Source organism: Protopterus annectens, chromosome 1.part1 (genome assembly GCF_019279795.1).
Source record: "Protopterus annectens isolate FY-2018-M chromosome 1.part1, PAN1.0, whole genome shotgun sequence".
NCBI lineage: Eukaryota > Metazoa > Chordata > Ceratodontiformes > Protopteridae > Protopterus > Protopterus annectens.
In genome coordinates, this window is record NC_056726.1 from 1,054,921,334 (window position 1) to 1,054,939,915 (window position 18,582).

The window sequence follows — 18,582 nt, forward strand, 5'->3', positions numbered from 1 at the left end:
ATCGTCTAAGGCCAGCTTTGAGAGAAAAATTGCACAGGACACTAAGGATAATCACAAGGCTTTCTTTAGTTATGTTAGGAACCTGGGTGGGAATTCCCAGATATGCTCAGAATTAGTCCAAAATGACGAAAAATACACCGAGCCCACAGACATTGCCAACATCCTAGCTGACAGGTTCAGTGCAAACTTCTCCCCCTCTCCCCACCAAAAGGGCAAATATCTATCCCAACAGAGTGCTGCCCCCCTGACATCTCAGATGCTCAGGTAAGAGCTGCCCTCTCCAAAGCAAAAAACACAGCATCAATGGGACCAGATGGTGTCCCAGGCTGCGTCCTACATGAACTCCAAGAAGAGCTAAACCCAAACATAAAACTACTGTTCAATCTTAGCCTTACTACAGGATATGTACCCAAAGAGTGGCATACAGCAACAGTGGTCCCTCTCCACAAAGGTGGTGCCTCAACGGATCCTGGAAACTAACGCCCCATAAGCCTGACTAGCTTGCTCTGCAAAGCTATGAAAAGGATCATCATGGACCTCATAAATAAAGATACTGGGGACCTACAGACACTGGATCCTACCCAGTTTGGCTTTGTTAAGGGCAGATCCTGCCTCTTAAACCTGGTCGATTTCTTTGAAACAGTCACCAAGGCCATTGACGAGGGGAAGGTGGTCCACACAGCCTACCTGGACCTCGCAAAAGCCTTCGATACAATACCCCACTCAGGCATTATAGATAAGCTCACCAGCTTAAATATAAACCCCTATGTCACTAGATGGGTTACAAACTGGCTCAAGGACAGAACCCACATGGTTAGAATTGCTGGAGCCATGTCAGACTCCAAACCAGCTACAAGTGGCGTCCCACAAGGCTCAGTCCTGGGACCTCTCTTGTTCGGTATATATTTCTCGGCGGTACAGGCCAACACGGAAGGACTGTGGCTGACCAAGTTCGCAGATGACTGCAAACTGGGCGCCATAATCAACTCTCCAGCCGACACAAGCATCCTCCAAAAGGGCCTCATAGAAAACAGACAACTGGTGCCAGAGCCATGGCCTCAAGCTAAATGCCAAAAAGTGTATAGTCATCCCCTTTGGCAAAAACAAACTGCCCACAAATTACCACATAGGTGGTAATCCATTAAGTACAGAAGAAGTCATTAGGGACCTGGGGACCCAAGTTGATAGCAATCTCTCATTTGACAACCACGTGGCCAAAGTGGTTAGAAAAACATTTTATATAGCCCACCTAATCATGAAGGGATTCACATCTAGATCAGGGAGGTCATCGTGCCTCTTTACTCATCCCTCATCAGGCCCATAATTGAGTACAATGCCCCTTTTGGGATGTACCTTACCAGACACCTGCAGCAACTGGAAAGACCCCAAAAGTACCTCACCAAGAGGATCAAAGGGCTCAAACAGATGCCATATGCTGCCCGGTTAAAGAAACTCCAGCTCTACTCAGTGGCATACCGCCTGTTCAGAGGCGATCTGTGCCTGACATATAAAGCCATGTCCAACCCGGAATTAATGGACATGCTGCACCTCAGAAAATCCAAATCCCATCGAGCTACGCGCTTGAGAGACTTGAACCTCAGCACTGAAATAAATAGGACATGCTGGAGGGACAGATTCATAACCCAGAGGCTCCATTCACTCTGGAATAAAATCCCAGTCCAGGTTAGGCAGAGTCCCACATTGACTCTCTTCAAGAGGAATCTTGATGAGTGGATGGGAGATCATAGGTTTACCCCGGCTATCACTTCTGTGTCACTGTTAGACAGAGGCACAATATACTAACCTCAAAAAAAGGCATAGCAAAATTAATTTAAAATGGGTGGCGAAAGCAAACACACTCTGGCTAGGCTTATAAATGCCCTAGGGCAGATAGCCTACTATGAACCTATGAACCTATGAACTAGTTACAGGAAAGGCAGGAAAAGAGTAAACGTGGACTTTTAGACCAGAAAGTTGAAGGAAATGGAAAAAATTGCCCAAACAGCCAATAAACTAAAATTTCTGGGCAAGAAACACCCTTGTGCTTGCTGTAGATAGGCTAGGATATATATATATATATATATATATATATATATATATATATATATATATATATATATATATATATATATATATATATATATATATATATATATATATAGATATATATATATATATCTATATATATATTCTCTATATATATATATATATATGTATATATATATATATCTATATATATATATATATATATATATATCTATATATGTATATGTATATATATATATGTATATGTATATATATCTATATATGTATATGTATATATATCTATATATGTATATGTATATATATCTATATATATATATATATATATATATATATATATATATATATATATATATATATATATATATGTATATGTATATATATCTATAGATATACACATATATACATATATAGATATAGATATATATATATAGATATATAGATATATATATATATATATATATATATATATGTATATATATATGTCTGTCTATATATATATATATATATATATATATATATATATATATATATATATATATATATATATATATATATATATATATATATATATATATATATATATATATATATATATATATATATATATATATATATATATATATATATATATATATATATATATATATATATATATATATATATATATATATATATATATATATATATATATATATATATATATATATATATATATATATATATATATATATATATATATATATATATATATATATATATATATATATATATATATATATATATATATATATATATATACATATACAGTAAGGATATATTGCATAAATAGAAACTTATTTTGTGTCCTTTCCCCCGGGACTAGTGCCTGAGTTTAGAAGCCTAATAACTGTAGGGTAGAATTTGTTTTTGAATCTTGTAGTCCTGCAGTGGATGCTGCATCTTTTGCCCAATGCCAGATGGTTAAACAGCCCATGCCCAGGATGCATGGTGTCCGGTATTAGTTTGATGGCCCTTCAGATGCTTCTTGCAGATTAGAGTTGTTGTATCAATGGAAGACTGGAACCCTTACCTTGTCAGTGACCCTCACCACTCTCTATAAGTGCCTTTTTATCTGTAACTGTGTAGCTTCCAAACCACACTGTGAAGTTGCAGGTGAGGATGCTCTCTATTGCTCCTCTGTAGAAGGTAGAGAGGATATGAGGAGGAATCTTTGCTTTCTTCTGCCTTCTCAAAATGTGGTGGCATTGGTGTACTTTCTTGACCAACTGACTGGTGTTTCCTGACCAAGAATGATCACTAGATATGTGTACACCCAATAATTTCATACTCTTAACCCTCTCTACCCTTTCACCACTGATCATGAGCGCTTGATTGTTTATTCTCCTTTTTTTTAAGTCGTACCTCATCCCTCCCAACGTCTTAGCAGGAGAAATCTGGATAAAGCCAAAAATAATGTGGGGGGGGCAAACGTCCAAATATAGGGCAAATTTTAAATATTGCTCTTACGAACTTAGAAAGTTGCTACAATAAAAGGTTTTGTGATACCATGCATTTTCTGAATGACTGGAAGTCAGAAACTCAAATGTCTGCTATTTTTAGTGAATTCAGTCTTAAATGATTTGCCAGAAAACTGGAAAATTTATGAGGAACAGACCAAAAATATGAGGCAAATATGTGGACATTCTGCAAAACTCTGGAAACTTGAGAGGTATGCCAGAACTTGGTCCACCAGTGGGAGACAAAGTATAGGGAGACAGAATCACCTTATTATTGTAAGCATTGTGCACTTGGTTTTGTCATTGTTAACTGGCCTAATCTGCCATTGACGTAATTGCCATATGTTTCCCAGGATTATGTTGTACTAAATAATGTTTATTTTATACTTTCAAGCACCAGCAGAAATTTAAGATATAGGATGGTTTTAAGGTGGTGGGTATTATATAATGTATTGCTGTCTGGGATGTACCATTTTGGTAAGCTATCATACACATGCTAATCTGCTGTATTACTTTCATTTTTTTCCTTTGAGGGACGGATTTTTTTCATATATTTTTTTCTCATTTTCTACAATTTCAGCTGTGGTGGACAGTAGTGAGGTGGTGGCCACGATACTTTTATATCTGCTTTTGGATCTGCAGCAGTCTCCAACCCTGCCTGTCGGCTGGGAGATAAAGGTCACCCGGTGTAAAGTGACCTGAAGGTTTCATTGGTGCCCTCATATGTACATACGTAAATTTTAGGCTAGTTGCCCTTACATGCCATTTTAACCCTAGCCAGTATTCATGTTTGATGCTTGAATTAATGGTCCCATTTGGTGTTAGACTGGCCTCACCCATCCCATGGTCGATAATTATATATTACCTCTAATGAGAATAACTGAGATCATGCCACAGGTAATTTGAGGGGATCCATATACAGGATAAAGCATTTAGAAGCTGCCTCTGTCTGTTAGTGGTACTGGGGTTAGCCCTGAGGTAAATATTCTGTTTCCCATCCACAGTCCTAATTTGTGTTTGCATATGGACAGGGATGAGCTTTGCTTTATGTGAATGTTCCAGAACAGAGGTATCCTGTGTGAGATATAGCTGTCTCTCCAGTCAGTTCTGTTGATGTTGCAGAAGAGGTTTAGATCCCTAGACCAAGTAGTTCTGATGCCATTTGACTTCCTCATGTACAGTAAATCCATCAGCATTGGGTTGGAGGATGCCTTGTGTGCCAGACACAGATCACCTCTTAGCAGTCTGTAGGAGTCCTCCTCATCACTATTTATCCACCCTCTGTCAGTTTGTGCCTCTCTGCTTCCACCCTTTTCTATGTCAGGGTGTAAGTGGGTCCACGTAAGACATGTTTGTTTAGGCCATCTATCCTTTCACTACTGTAAAATTTTGCCTAAACTTTCAGAAAAATAGACTTAGAGCACTTAGCAATGTGGAGACACTTCTGGTCACAAAGGCAGCAAATGAGATCTGAAGTAACCTAAGGGACAGATGCATTATGGTACAGAAAATTCTTAAAGGGCTCATGGCTGCAGCACTGATGTTGCTGAGTCAGAGCTGACAAATGGCTTGAACATTCTTATGCTGAATTGGGCAGACTGAATAAATATGATCAAATATTTATGAGTCTGTGATACTCTGTATAACCTATCAAACTCTGGACATTCCAATTATCGCATGTGTCTGGACAGATACATACAAAAGGGGGTATTATACTCAATGATTAGCCTAAGGAGGGCTGAGTAAATGGGGACAATGACATCCCTAGATCATGACACAATCCCTTTGTTTATAGGTATATAAAAAAGCTACCAAACCCACCCCTCAGGAAGGGGGGGGGGTGAAAGCTCTTCCTCTGTGAGTGGTCTGGTGGTTTTGATTTGGGTCACACAGCATGAAGTGCAGCAGCTGATCCAAATGAAGAAATTCTAACATTGGGATGTCCACCCTGGTATCCAGGAATCTCTCCTTGTGCAACTGATTGAGTCACAGAGCTGACTATTCCCATCCATTGGCCCACCAGAGTTACACTCCCAATTGTATAGATCACAGAGGTGACTGACATCTGGGTAAGTTTTTTTTTTTTGGAGGGGGGGGGCAGTCAGGCAGCCCCTCCATACATCTCCCTATCTCTCTCTCTCTCTCTGCACTGAGTGCCCTTACGTATGTGTCCCTACATGTCCTTGTTTGTACTCCCATACCCCTCATCACCATTAGTCCTTCCTCTGTCAGTTTGTGTCTAGGTGCTGTCACCACTTCCTTATGCCAGTACCTCCCCATCAGAATCTGTCTGCATCGTATGTTTGTCACCTCATAGTCTATTGTCTCCCTCCTCTTTTCACTTGTTCCTTACTGAGTTCTCCTCTATCCTTTTTAAAAAAAGGGTACCTGTCTCAAAAATAAACAAACAAATAAATAAATAATAAATACATAAGAATGCCATTCTAACCCCCCCCCCCCCATCTACCTTTCATGTTGTCCTTCTGTATCTTTCTCTGCTTGCTCTTTATATTTATGTTTAGAAATATTTAGAAACTGACTCAGAGTATGAGAGGAGGAGATATTGTGTTTGAAACAAATAGCAAAATATAAGTGGATTACGTATTTACATGAAGATTTTGAACCACAGCTAAATGCATCAACCATTATAAAGCCAATTTTGAAAAAAAAAAAAAGAAACATCAAAACTATCATTTAATATTTTAACTGTTGTCATATGACTTTTAGGCTTTCAATGTACTGTAATGTCTTTTAAATCTATGCTGCACTGTGACTAGCTGAACTTGTCATGTGAATGTTATTTAAGCATTATAATTTTAGCATATGAGAAAAAGTCATAGTATGTGCATGTGTGCTCTGTGTTATAACCTGGACTTTTTCCTTTTGCTCCTGGTACACCAGTGTATGGACAGTGTTTCTCAACCTCTATGCTTTGCATTTCGGTCACCAGCTTTTCCTACATTCCAGGCCTTATTTACACAGTTTTGTAACTTCACATTCTGTAGCTGGTGTCTCTGCTCAGAAATGCTATTTTTCCCTCTTGAGTTTCCCTGTTGATTGCATAACCTTCACATAACATTTTTGTAGACATAAGCACTTCTGACCTCTAGAAGTAGTGGCAACAGTCAAGAGCGATGTCTGTGAACAAAATATTCTATTTTCTGTGTAATTAGAATCAGTGACAATCTCATGACAATCAGACTGCAATGCAGAGACAACACAGCAGGACTGTGCTTTTGAGGAACAGAGGACAGTTGGGTAGCAGTTTCAAGACTTCCTTGATCAAGCAGGACAAAATAAAATGGTCTTGATAATGCAGACATGAATGCTCATACTGAGACAAATAAAACAAGATGTGAAGATTGCTTGGGATCACATGGTTGAGGCAACAGAAATAATGGAGACCATTCTAAACTATCTGCTACAGCATAAACCAAGGTTGGCCATAATCAAGATGCGAGCCATGGTCACTGAAGGTTCTCAGGTCAACAGAGATTAGGCTGAAGATGTGGAAACTGACAGCAGCCCAAGCACATGAAAGATGTATAAAAAATAGTAGCATCTCAAAACAGCAGATGTGATGATAGAAGAGAGCTGAGGATGAGCCATGTATGAAAATAAGGTGCTTAAGAAAAGCTTGTGGTGGAATGCAGATGTCCAGAGAGTTATCAAATGAAACAGGAAGACTAAGAGAGCACTTGCAATGGCAAAGAAAACATGTCAGAGAAACTCAACAAGTAGCTGGATGGTAACTCAGCAGATGATACAGTTAAGCTCTGTCATTGTCAGTCAATGACAAATATGAAGAGCAGAGCTGGGAAACACTATCTGTGGTTAAATACTAGGTTAGTTACCCTTGTGGGCAGTTTTAAGCTTAGCCAATTTCCCTTTCAAAACTGAGAATCAAACTCTGTACCTTGTGCTTGTGAGGTAAACACTTTTACCATTATGCTAAAACCAGCCCCTTATGAAGGTGGAAAGATTCAAACCCTGTACCCTTGTGACAGGAAGCAGCTCACTCTGCACCCTTGTGACAGGAAGCAGCTAACCCTGCACCATTGTGACAGGAAGCAGCTCACTAATGAGTTGGAGCTGTAATCCTCTGCACTAATGGACATGCTGCCACAATCTGCTCACCAGTATGGAGGACAGATGAAAGGAGTACTTCTAGAAATGTCGGAATGAACAAACCCCACAGAACCTGCACTGTGACATCCATAGTAAACAATAAAAGGATAGGACTCCACCCTAGAAGTATGTGTACTTAAGGCAATGAAGTCAGGGAAAGCAGCAGGCTCAGATGAAGTCACTGCAGAAATCAAAATCCTGAGTGCATTCGGTGGAGGTGGTCCCTGAGGGTAAACATCATGGTATGGACAGAAAGGCATCATAGTGCCAGTGTAAAAGAACAAAGAAGACATTCACAACTGTGGTCAATATACAGGTGTCAAACGTCTGTCATATTGCATGAAAGTGCTGGAGATGGTGATTGATAAATGAATACACAGAGTAGTAGATACCAAGACTGAAGGTGAGCAGTTCAGATTAAGATCTGGAGGCGGTTCAACAGACCTGATGTTTGCAGTGAGATAGAAAGTGGAGAAATAGCTAGAGGTGAGGAAAGAGTCCAAACAGGCATTCCTTGACTTGGAGAAAGGTTGCAACAAGGTCCCAAGAAAGCTGATTTGGACAGTACCGTGATGGTAAAAAATCCTAGAAATTTTGGCAGAATTATTGCAGGCTATGTACAAGGATTTAGTGATACAAGTGCATGAAGAGGTTCCCAGGAGGAGTGAATGAGCATCAGGGCTCAGCTCTTAGTCTATTCCTATCCATACTGGTGAAAATTGAGATAGTAGGGAAAATAGGGGAACAGCTTGACAAATTCATGTATCTGAGTGGGGTGGTTGAGGAGAAGAGAAGTCTGAATTAGGAGGTCATAGCTAGAATTAGAGGGGCTGCAGCCACCTAGCACAGCATGTCAGGGTAGTGTATGACAGAAGAATGCCCAAAGAGCTGATAAGAAAGGTGCACAGAATAGTGGTATGACCAGTACTACTGTATGGTACAGAAATCTGGTCACTGAAGGCAGAGCAGCTAAGGAAGACAGTGGTTATGGAGATGAAGTGCCTGAGATGTGTGCCAGGATGTGTAAGAAGAAGATAGCTGGGTGTGACTGACAAAGAAAGTAGGAGCATATGGCTCTGAACTGAGAGGTGGCAATGGTTACTTGACATAGAAATTACATGTAAAAAGTGGAAAACAGGATAGATGATGACTCTTGTATTTTATACCTCATTGATGTGAGGGTTCATAGGCAAGCACTAGGCAATCTGTCTACAGACTATTGCATGCCTAGCCAATAATCAAATAATGATCATACCCTGTAGCTTGTGTCTGGGAGGTAATCACCTTCAGCATTATGCCAACCCCCAATTTTTGTTACCATTTGTGTGGTCATAGATCAGTATTTTAAGCGCTTTTCGTTTATAAAATGCATAAACTTCATCAGACAATCACCAACATACAATAATCATTTTAAATACTGAACACAATTCAACATCAACCAATCAGTTGAGAAGACTCCAGACAAACAGGAATGCCCATAGTTAAAAGAGATATCATCACATGAAAATATACAAAACCTAGTAGAAATACACTTTAGTAATCATAAAAACAGCTAACAACTCGAAGTGGCATATACAAAGCATATTAAATTCTTACAAAATATTTTTAAAAGTTATTAAAGTAAACACTAATATGAAGGGTTGTAAATAAACAAACTGTATTAGGACATTTTTTAATGCATTTTTTAACGAACTAGGCTTTTGAGCTTCAGCAGACTGCTAATACTACATCCCTCGTTTAACCCTGGGTGGACACAAGCATTCAATCTAATCTGCCATGTTAACTCAAGCTCTTCAAGCCTCAGACCTGTTGGCCCACCCCTTAAATTAGGGTTAACTTGGTCTATAATAATAAACTTAAAATTGTGATCCGAGAATTGGTGTACGTGCTTTGCTAATGCATTATCCAATTTACAAAATAAAATGAAGTTCAAGCGGAGTAAATGCTCTACTATGGACAAAAACAGGAACCAAATAAAACTTAAAAGCAGTCCGTAGAGCAAAACAATGGTGAGGTCTCCAAAAAATTCCAAAACTCTGACTTTGTAGTAAAGAAAGCAAAGAAGTTGCCAAATCCTTCAGATTGGTAAAAGCAGGTTTATTCAGACAAAAACACAAAGATGGTAAGCGCTTTCGCTATTCTAGCTTCTTCAGACCAAAATACAATTAATTGGATGTTACAATCATATTTATCTAAAAAAAGGCGCCAAACCTGATGAGATTTAAAGAGACATGACTAAAAAACATTATTAAAAACATTATTACAAAATGCTGAAGCATTTCGAAGTTAATAATGACAAAGAATATATATATATAAAATATGAACTACATTAAATCTAAGCCATTATAATAAAAATCATAATATTAAACGTTGTGTGATTTATTTAAAAACTTTAATCCTCCTTGCTTTTAACAAGGGACGTAAAGGGACCTTGCCATTAATGCCTGGTGGTACATCAGCCCTGAACTTAATGATCCAATTGATTTCGCGGATCTCAGTGTAATTTTCAACGTCTCCCCTTCTATGAGTTCTAGATATATGTTCAAGTATCCTGAATTTAAACTCGTGGTCAATGCCATATTCAATAGTGTGTTTGGCAAGTGCATTTGTCAAAGTACCTTTCCTAATATGATAGGCATGCTCGCGTATTCTATCTCTGAGTGTCCGGTTCGTCTTGCCTACGTAATAGGCTGGACACAATATGCATGATGCCAAATACACTATATCTTTAGATTGGCAGTTGCCTGCCACACATATCCTAAAGCTGCCATTTCCATATGGGTACTTGAAAATGGGGTCACTCAAGATGTAATTACAAAAATTACACCTGTTGCACGGAACCATGCATCTATCATTAGTGGATGTGTTGGTGGAATTGTTGTTAGAATGACACAACAGCTGTTTGAGGTTCTTTTTATTCCGGTGAACAAACTTGGGTCCTTCACCTACTAATTTGCTAATAGTTGGCTTAAGGAAAGAGGTTATAGTGATAAAGATATTGGCAAAGGTATGGGAGCCATTACTACCTTCAGGGACAACAGGGCCATGCCCTATTTTTCAGAGGGTGCCTCTAGATTTTACTCAGAAGCTGACGTCACTTCTTCTAGCATAGATAACGTGATATCCAGTGACAAGGTTCTTTTTCCTCTTTATTATACAAAAGATGTTGGTGCCCTCAAGGACATCTTCATTAGACACTGGCATGTTCTATCTGTAGATCCAACTATTAGCAATTTTCAAGTACCCATATGGAAATGGCAGCTTTAGGATATGTGTGGCAGGCAACTGCCAATCTAAAGATATAGTGTATTTGGCATCATGCGTATTGTGTCCAGCCTATTACGTAGGCAAGACGAACCGGACACTCACAGATAGAATACGCGAGCATGCCTATCATATTAGGAAAGGTACTTTGACAAATGCACTTGCCAAACACACTATTGAATATGGCATTGACCACGAGTTTAAATTCAGGATACTTGAACATATATCTAGAACTCATAGAAGGGGAGACGTTGAAAATTACACTGAGATCCGCGAAATCAATTGGATCATTAAGTTCAGGGCTGATGTACCACCAGGCATTAATGGCAAGGTCCCTTTACGTCCCTTGTTAAAAGCAAGGAGGATTAAAGTTTTTAAATAAATCACACAACGTTTAATATTATGATTTTTATTATAATGGCTTAGATTTTATGTAGTTCATATTTTATATATATATATTCTTTGTCATTATTAACTTCGAAATGCTTCAGCATTTTGTAATAATGTTTTTAATAATGTTTTTTAGTCATGTCTCTTTAAATCTCATCAGGTTTGGCGCCTTTTTTTAGATAAATATGATTGTAACATCCAATTAATTGTATTTTGGTCTGAAGAAGCTAGAATAGCGAAAGCGCTTACCATCTTTGTGTTTTTGTCTGAATAAACCTGCTTTTACCAATCTGAAGGATTTGGCAACTTCTTTGCTTTCTTTACTACAAAGTCAGAGTTTTGGAATTTTTTGGAGACCTCACCATTGTTTTGCTCTACGGACTGCTTTTAAGCATTATCCAATTTACATTTTTTAATTGCGTAAGAATGTTCGTAAATTCGATTCCGCAATTTTCTTTCAGTCTTGCCCACATAAAAGGCTGGGCAAGACTGACACAAAGCAAGATAAACCACCATAGTTGAGTTACAATTGTTCCTCAATCTTAAACAGTATTGGACATTATTAATCAAAAATCTATTAGATTCTAGAATGAAGGAGCAAAAATTACAAGACTGGCACTTATACATGCCTGGAGTCCTAACTAGACTTGTCTTTTTGTTTTCGCAAAGTTCCTTTAAATTTCTACCTCTTCTATAAGTCACAATTGGGTTGTCCCCAACACTCATAAGTACATTACTGTCACTTCTTAAAATATTCCAATTCTTTGTTAGTATCTTATAACACTCGTTACTGTTAAGGTTGAACGATGTTATAAATGAGATGCTAAAAGAGTTAGTGACAGGGGTCGTTGGAGTAGCCAGTAGAGTGATGGGATCCAGTTTACTGTTTAAAATAGGTGTATAAAAATTTGACATACGTTTGTTCGTAACTTCAGCAATCAATTCATTTAGAAGAGATTCAGGGTAATCACGGCAAAGGAACAAATCCTTAATGAAATTACATTCATTAATAAACACTTCATCATTAGTAGTAATGCGTGCAGCACGAACAAGCTGACCTTTGATGATTGAACGTTTTTGGTGTCTAGGATGGCAGCTAGAAAAATGTAACAAAGAGTTACAATAAGTATTTTTTCTATAAATAGAAGCTGCCCACATATTGTTAGAAGTATCCTTCGTTAACAAAATATCTAAGTATGCAATAGATGTTGTGTCAAACGTATGTGTAAACTTTAAGAACGAAGTTGATGAATTAATAAAATCCAAAAGGTGAAGGGCACAAGGTAAATCCCCATCCAACAAAATAAAGATGTCGTCCAAATATCGTGTATAGAATATGATATGATCCTTAAACGTGGTGTTGTGTAAAATGTGTGCATTTTCCCAGTGTGCCATAACAGTATTGGCAACACTGGCCCCACAGGGTGAACCCATGGCAACTCCGACTTTTTGTAAAAAATAGTTTCCTTCAAACATAAAGTAATTGTTTTCAAGTATTATCTCCAATAACTCAGTTATCATGGCTACTTCACTGCAGACACAACCTTGTTCGTTTAAAGATTCACCTATCCATTCTATAGCTATGTCGTGGGGAATACAGGTATACAAGTCCTTCACATCAATTGTTAAAAAATTAAAATTGGGATTGAAATTAACTTCGTTCATGTTTCTTAAAAACGTCCAAGAGTCCTTACAAATTTGTTTGAAGTTAACCAGGTATTTTTGTAGAATAGAGTCCACAACTTTAGCGCAAGCATAAGTTGGGGAACCTCTACTGTCTACCAATGGTCTCATAGGGGGATTCGTAAGATCTTTATGTATCTTAGGTAACCCAAACATCAACTTCGTTCTTAAAGTTTACACATACGTTTGACACAACATCTATTGCATACTTAGACATTTTGTTAACGAAGGATACTTCTAACAATATGTGGGCAGCTTCTATTTATAGAAAAAATACTTATTGTAACTCTTTGTTACATTTTTCTAGTTGCCATCCTAGACACCAAAAACGTTCAATCATCAAAGGTCAGCTTGTTCGTGCTGCACGCATTACTACTAATGATGAAGTGTTTATTAATGAATGTAATTTCATTAAGGATTTGTTCCTTTGCCGTGATTACCCTGAATCTCTTCTAAATGAATTGATTGTTGAAGTTACGAACAAACGTATGTCAAATTTTTATACACCTATTTTAAACAGTAAACTGGATCCCATCACTCTAATGGCTACTCCAACGACCCCTGTCACTAACTCTTTTAGCATCTCATTTATAACATCGTTCAACCTTAACAGTAACGAGTGTTATAAGATACTAACAAAGAATTGGAATATTTTAAGAAGTGACAGTAATGTACTTCTGAGTGTTGGGGACAACCCAATTGTGACTTATAGAAGAGGTAGAAATTTAAAGGAACTTTGCGAAAACAAAAAGACAAGTCTAGTTAGGACTCCAGGCATGTATAAGTGCCAGTCTTGTAATTTTTGCTCCTTCATTCTAGAATCTAATAGATTTTTGATTAATAATGTCCAATACTGTTTAAGATTGAGGAACAATTGTAACTCAACTATGGTGGTTTATCTTGCTTTGTGTCAGTCTTGCCCAGCCTTTTATGTGGGCAAGACTGAAAGAAAATTGCGGAATCGAATTTACGAACATTCTTACGCAATTAAAAAATGTAAATTGGATAATGCATTAGCAAAGCACGTACACCAATTCTCGGATCACAATTTTAAGTTTATTATTATAGACCAAGTTAACCCTAATTTAAGGGGTGGGCCAACAGGTCTGAGGCTTGAAGAGCTTGAGTTAACATGGCAGATTAGATTGAATGCTTGTGTCCACCCAGGGTTAAACGAGGGATGTAGTATTAGCAGTCTGCTGAAGCTCAAAAGCCTAGTTCGTTAAAAAATGCATTAAAAAATGTCCTAATACAGTTTGTTTATTTACAACCCTTCATATTAGTGTTTACTTTAATAACTTTTAAAAATATTTTGTAAGAATTTAATATGCTTTGTATATGCCACTTCGAGTTGTTAGCTGCTTTTATGATTACTAAAGTGTATTTCTACTAGGTTTTGTATATTTTCATGTGATGATATCTCTTTAACTATGGGCGTTCCTGTTTGTCTGGAGTCTTCTCAATTGATTGGTTGATGTTGAATTGTGTTCAGTATTTAAAATGATTATTGTATGTTGGTGATTGTCTGATGAAGTTTATGCATTTTATAAACGAAAAGCGCTTAACATATATCCGAGTGTGCCTCCTTGCTTTCATTGCCTTGATTTGTGTTTTTGACAGTTTGTTTTGCCTGCGTGTTTTTTTTTTTTTTTTTTTTTATAGATCAGTATTTATAGCACCAGGTAACCAACATTATGAGTGAATCATTCTATACTGAGGAGCATTTCTTCTCTTAGACAAAATCAAAAGTCCACGTACGTGACTGTCTGAAATAACAAAATAACATCAACTTAAGAATAAGAAAACATAAAACTGCACCATACGGATACTCTAAAAGTGTCAGGAAACCCTGGGATGTGCCACAAAACCAACCCAATAACATAATCCTAAAATACCAAGCACATAATCTAACAAAATAAATAATCAAATAAATAAGCTACATACCCCAGCCTCAAACTAAGTAAATAAACAAATGGGGTGATCACAGTATCAAACTGGAAGGGAGACTACAACTAAAAGCAAAGAAAAAAACCTTCTGCATGTAGACTCAAACCCACAGTACTGCAGTTGCCAGACAATAAGCAGCATCATTAGACTAGAAAGCAACTAGCAAACCCCTCCCATATTTCTATATTTATAGCATACCAGTGTTGCCATTCTTTTGTCCTGTATGTCTATACTTATACCATACCAGTTTTGTAATTCAGTAGTCCTGTATTCCTATACTTATACCATATCACGGTTCCCATTCGGTAGTCCTGTATTCATATACTTATACCATACCAGTTTTGTAATTCAGTAGTCCTGTATTCCTATACTTATACCATATCATGTTTCCCATTCGGTAGTCCTGTATTCGTATACTTATACCGTACTGGTGTTGCCATTTAATAATCCTGTATTCCTATACTTATACCATACTGGTGTTTCCATTCAATAATTCTGTATTCCTATACTTATACCATACATTCCCATTCGTTAGTCCTGTCTTCCTGTACTTAAACCGAACTGATGTTGCCATTCAGTAACCTTGTTTTCCAATACTTATACCATACCAGTTTTGCCATTCATTAGTCCAGTATTCCTATACTTATACCGTACTGGTGTTGCCATTCAGTAGTCCTGTATTCCTATATTTATACCGTACTGGTGTTGCCATTCAGTAGTCCAGTATTCCTATACTTACACCGTACTGGTGTTGCCATTTAATAATCTTGTATTCCTATGCTTATATTGTACTGGTGTTGCCATTCAGTAGTTCTGTATTCCTATATTTATACCGTACTGGTGTTGCCATTCAGTAGTCCAGTATTCCTATACTTACACCGTACTGGTTTTGCCATTCAGTAGTCCTGTATTCCTATACTTATACCATACTGGTGTTGCCATTCAGTAGTTCTGTATTCTTATACTTATACCGTACTGGCATTGCCATTCAATAGAGGAGCTTTATGTTTTTCTGTTCTTACATGATGAGTGATGAATTGCTGCTCAATTTAAGGTGATTTGATAGGATACTAAGAAGCCATGTGACTTTATGTACTGGGATGCTGCCAGTTGCCTAGAATCTCACTGCACTGTTTCACAGCTGCAGATGCTCTGCTTGCTGTATAATTTGCCTGTTTCTGAATTGTATTTCCAGTGGCATTCATGCCAGTTTGGGCATGTGCATATTTATGCTACTTACCAAGCATTGTGTGCTGTTTTTCTGTATAATAACTTTTCTATTTATTTGTTACAACAAAGTTCATGTTTATTTACAAAAAACAATCCCAGAAAAATAGAATGCCGAATCCCACAAATGTATTGTGCTGGAATGTATGCTAACTTCAGTGAGCGGACCACAACAACCAAATCAATCTTAAATAATAACTTAAACATGTAATAAAAATAAATTTATTAAACAATTTAGCCCTTTTGTACATTGCATATAATGGACCTCATCAGAATTAAGTGACCAGTCAATGCATACATTTAATGCAATTCACATCCAATGGCTAGTTCCCATCCATTAAAGAACCACCCAAGGTATACCCCTTAAAAAGATAAATACAAATTTTAAAAAACGTATGTAGATATTCACTACATGAAAAGTATAATAATAAAATAAATAATAAACGTTAACAAGTATACCTTAATTAAACTTTCTTATTCTAAGTTTCAAAGCACTATGTAGTGATACCATATCATTTAATCCCGGCTTTCTGTCACATTCAAATGCAACTACCACATTAATTATTTTCTTTCCAAAATGGTTTCGCATTCTCCTCCTCTTTCTAAGATGTTCACACTAGCTATCACAAAAAATATATATATATATTTTTTTAAAAGTGAACAAGTATATGAATGTTATACAAAACATTACTCTGATTACCTTTTTTGATGTCATATAGTTGCTCATAAATTCTTTCTTTCAAAATGTGGATTGTTTTACCTACATCAAAAAAAAACTGCATTCACTGGAAACAGTCCTCAACCTGGAAGATGTTGATTTTTGTGCAGTCACTGTGACCTGGTTTAAAGCTGCAGAGAGCACCAAAGGTATACATGGTTACATTTCCTTCCACATGTTCAGACTGCAAACTGAAGGTGTGAGAAATAAAGGAGATGATGTATCAATGTTCATTAAAGATAAATATACCTCTAGACAGCACAATTCCCTTGAATTACTTCAGGTGCAATTGACTCTAGGTAAGACCCCTCTTCAGGTCATGTAAGCTAGAGGATCTCCTGCATGAATAAGGGCATCAGGACATCCACTCAACCTACTTGGATCTACTTGCATCAATCAAGATACAAGCAAACACCCTGGTTTTAGGTGACTTTAATTACCTGTCCATAGACTGGGTAAATTATATGTGTTCTAACTCACGTACCCAAAGGTTTCTGGGCTTTGTTAACTCTAATTCCCAGGGCTAGCTGGTTGACACACCCACAAGGGGCTCAAATATCCTGGACCTGGTGTTCACCAACATGGGGGACTGCTGCACCACCCCCAGTGTGTGGCCATCCCTGGTGAGATCTGACCACAAATCAGTCTCGGTAGAAGTAACTATAACACCAGACCCAGTGCCACTTAGAAACAACTAGACTTAAAAACTTCTCCAAGGCCAATTACAATCTCTTATATGACAGTATAAATAGCTTCATAACCCCTCCCCTCACTGATGGAACAGACACCTATGCTGAGTTATACACCAATGTTTATTCAAGCACCTATATAATTGTATTGACTCTGCCATACCTGATAGAACCAAAAGAAGATCTTCAAGGAAAATCAAACCTGTCTGGTGGACATCTGCCATTAATAGGCTGTACAACAGGTGAAACAAATTGCTGTCTAAGAGTAGAAAGAAAGAGTCTCAAAACTGGAATCACTCCCTCCTAAAATTAAAAAAGCAAGTAAGACTCCTAGTGAAGTCCTCCAAAGCTAAATGTGAATCCAGAATTGCTTCCTAACTAAGGATAACCACAAGGCATTCTTTACTTACATCTGTAAGCAAAAACGTAAGGCCCAGATTTGAGTTAAACCCATAGTTAACAGTACTGCATATATAGAACCTGTGGATATAGCAAACTCGCTGGCTGACAGGTTCAGTGAAAACTTCACTCTCCTATCCCAGCCATATATACCCCAAACCATCCCTAACACCTGTCCCCTGCCTAATATCTCTGAAGGGCAGGTCCTAAATGCACCCTCCAAGGCAAAAAACACAGTGTCTATGGGACCAGACAACATCTTGGGGTGTGTTCTACATGGGTTAAAACAGGAATTAGCATCAGCACTGAGCACGCTTTTGATTCACAGCCTAAGCACTGGCTTTGTCCCAGTGAAATGGAAAACAGCTACCATCATCCCTTTGCACAAAGAGGGTGCATCCATGGACCCCAGGAACTATAGCCTCATTAGCCTGACCAGCCTTATCTGCAAAGCAATGGAACAAATTATCATGGATCTTATTAAGAAAGATATAGGAAATCTTCAAATGCTCGACCCCACCCAGTTTGGCTTTGTCAAGGGGAGATCATGCCTGTTAAAATTGGTGGGCTTCTTCAAGACAGTCACTAAAGCCCT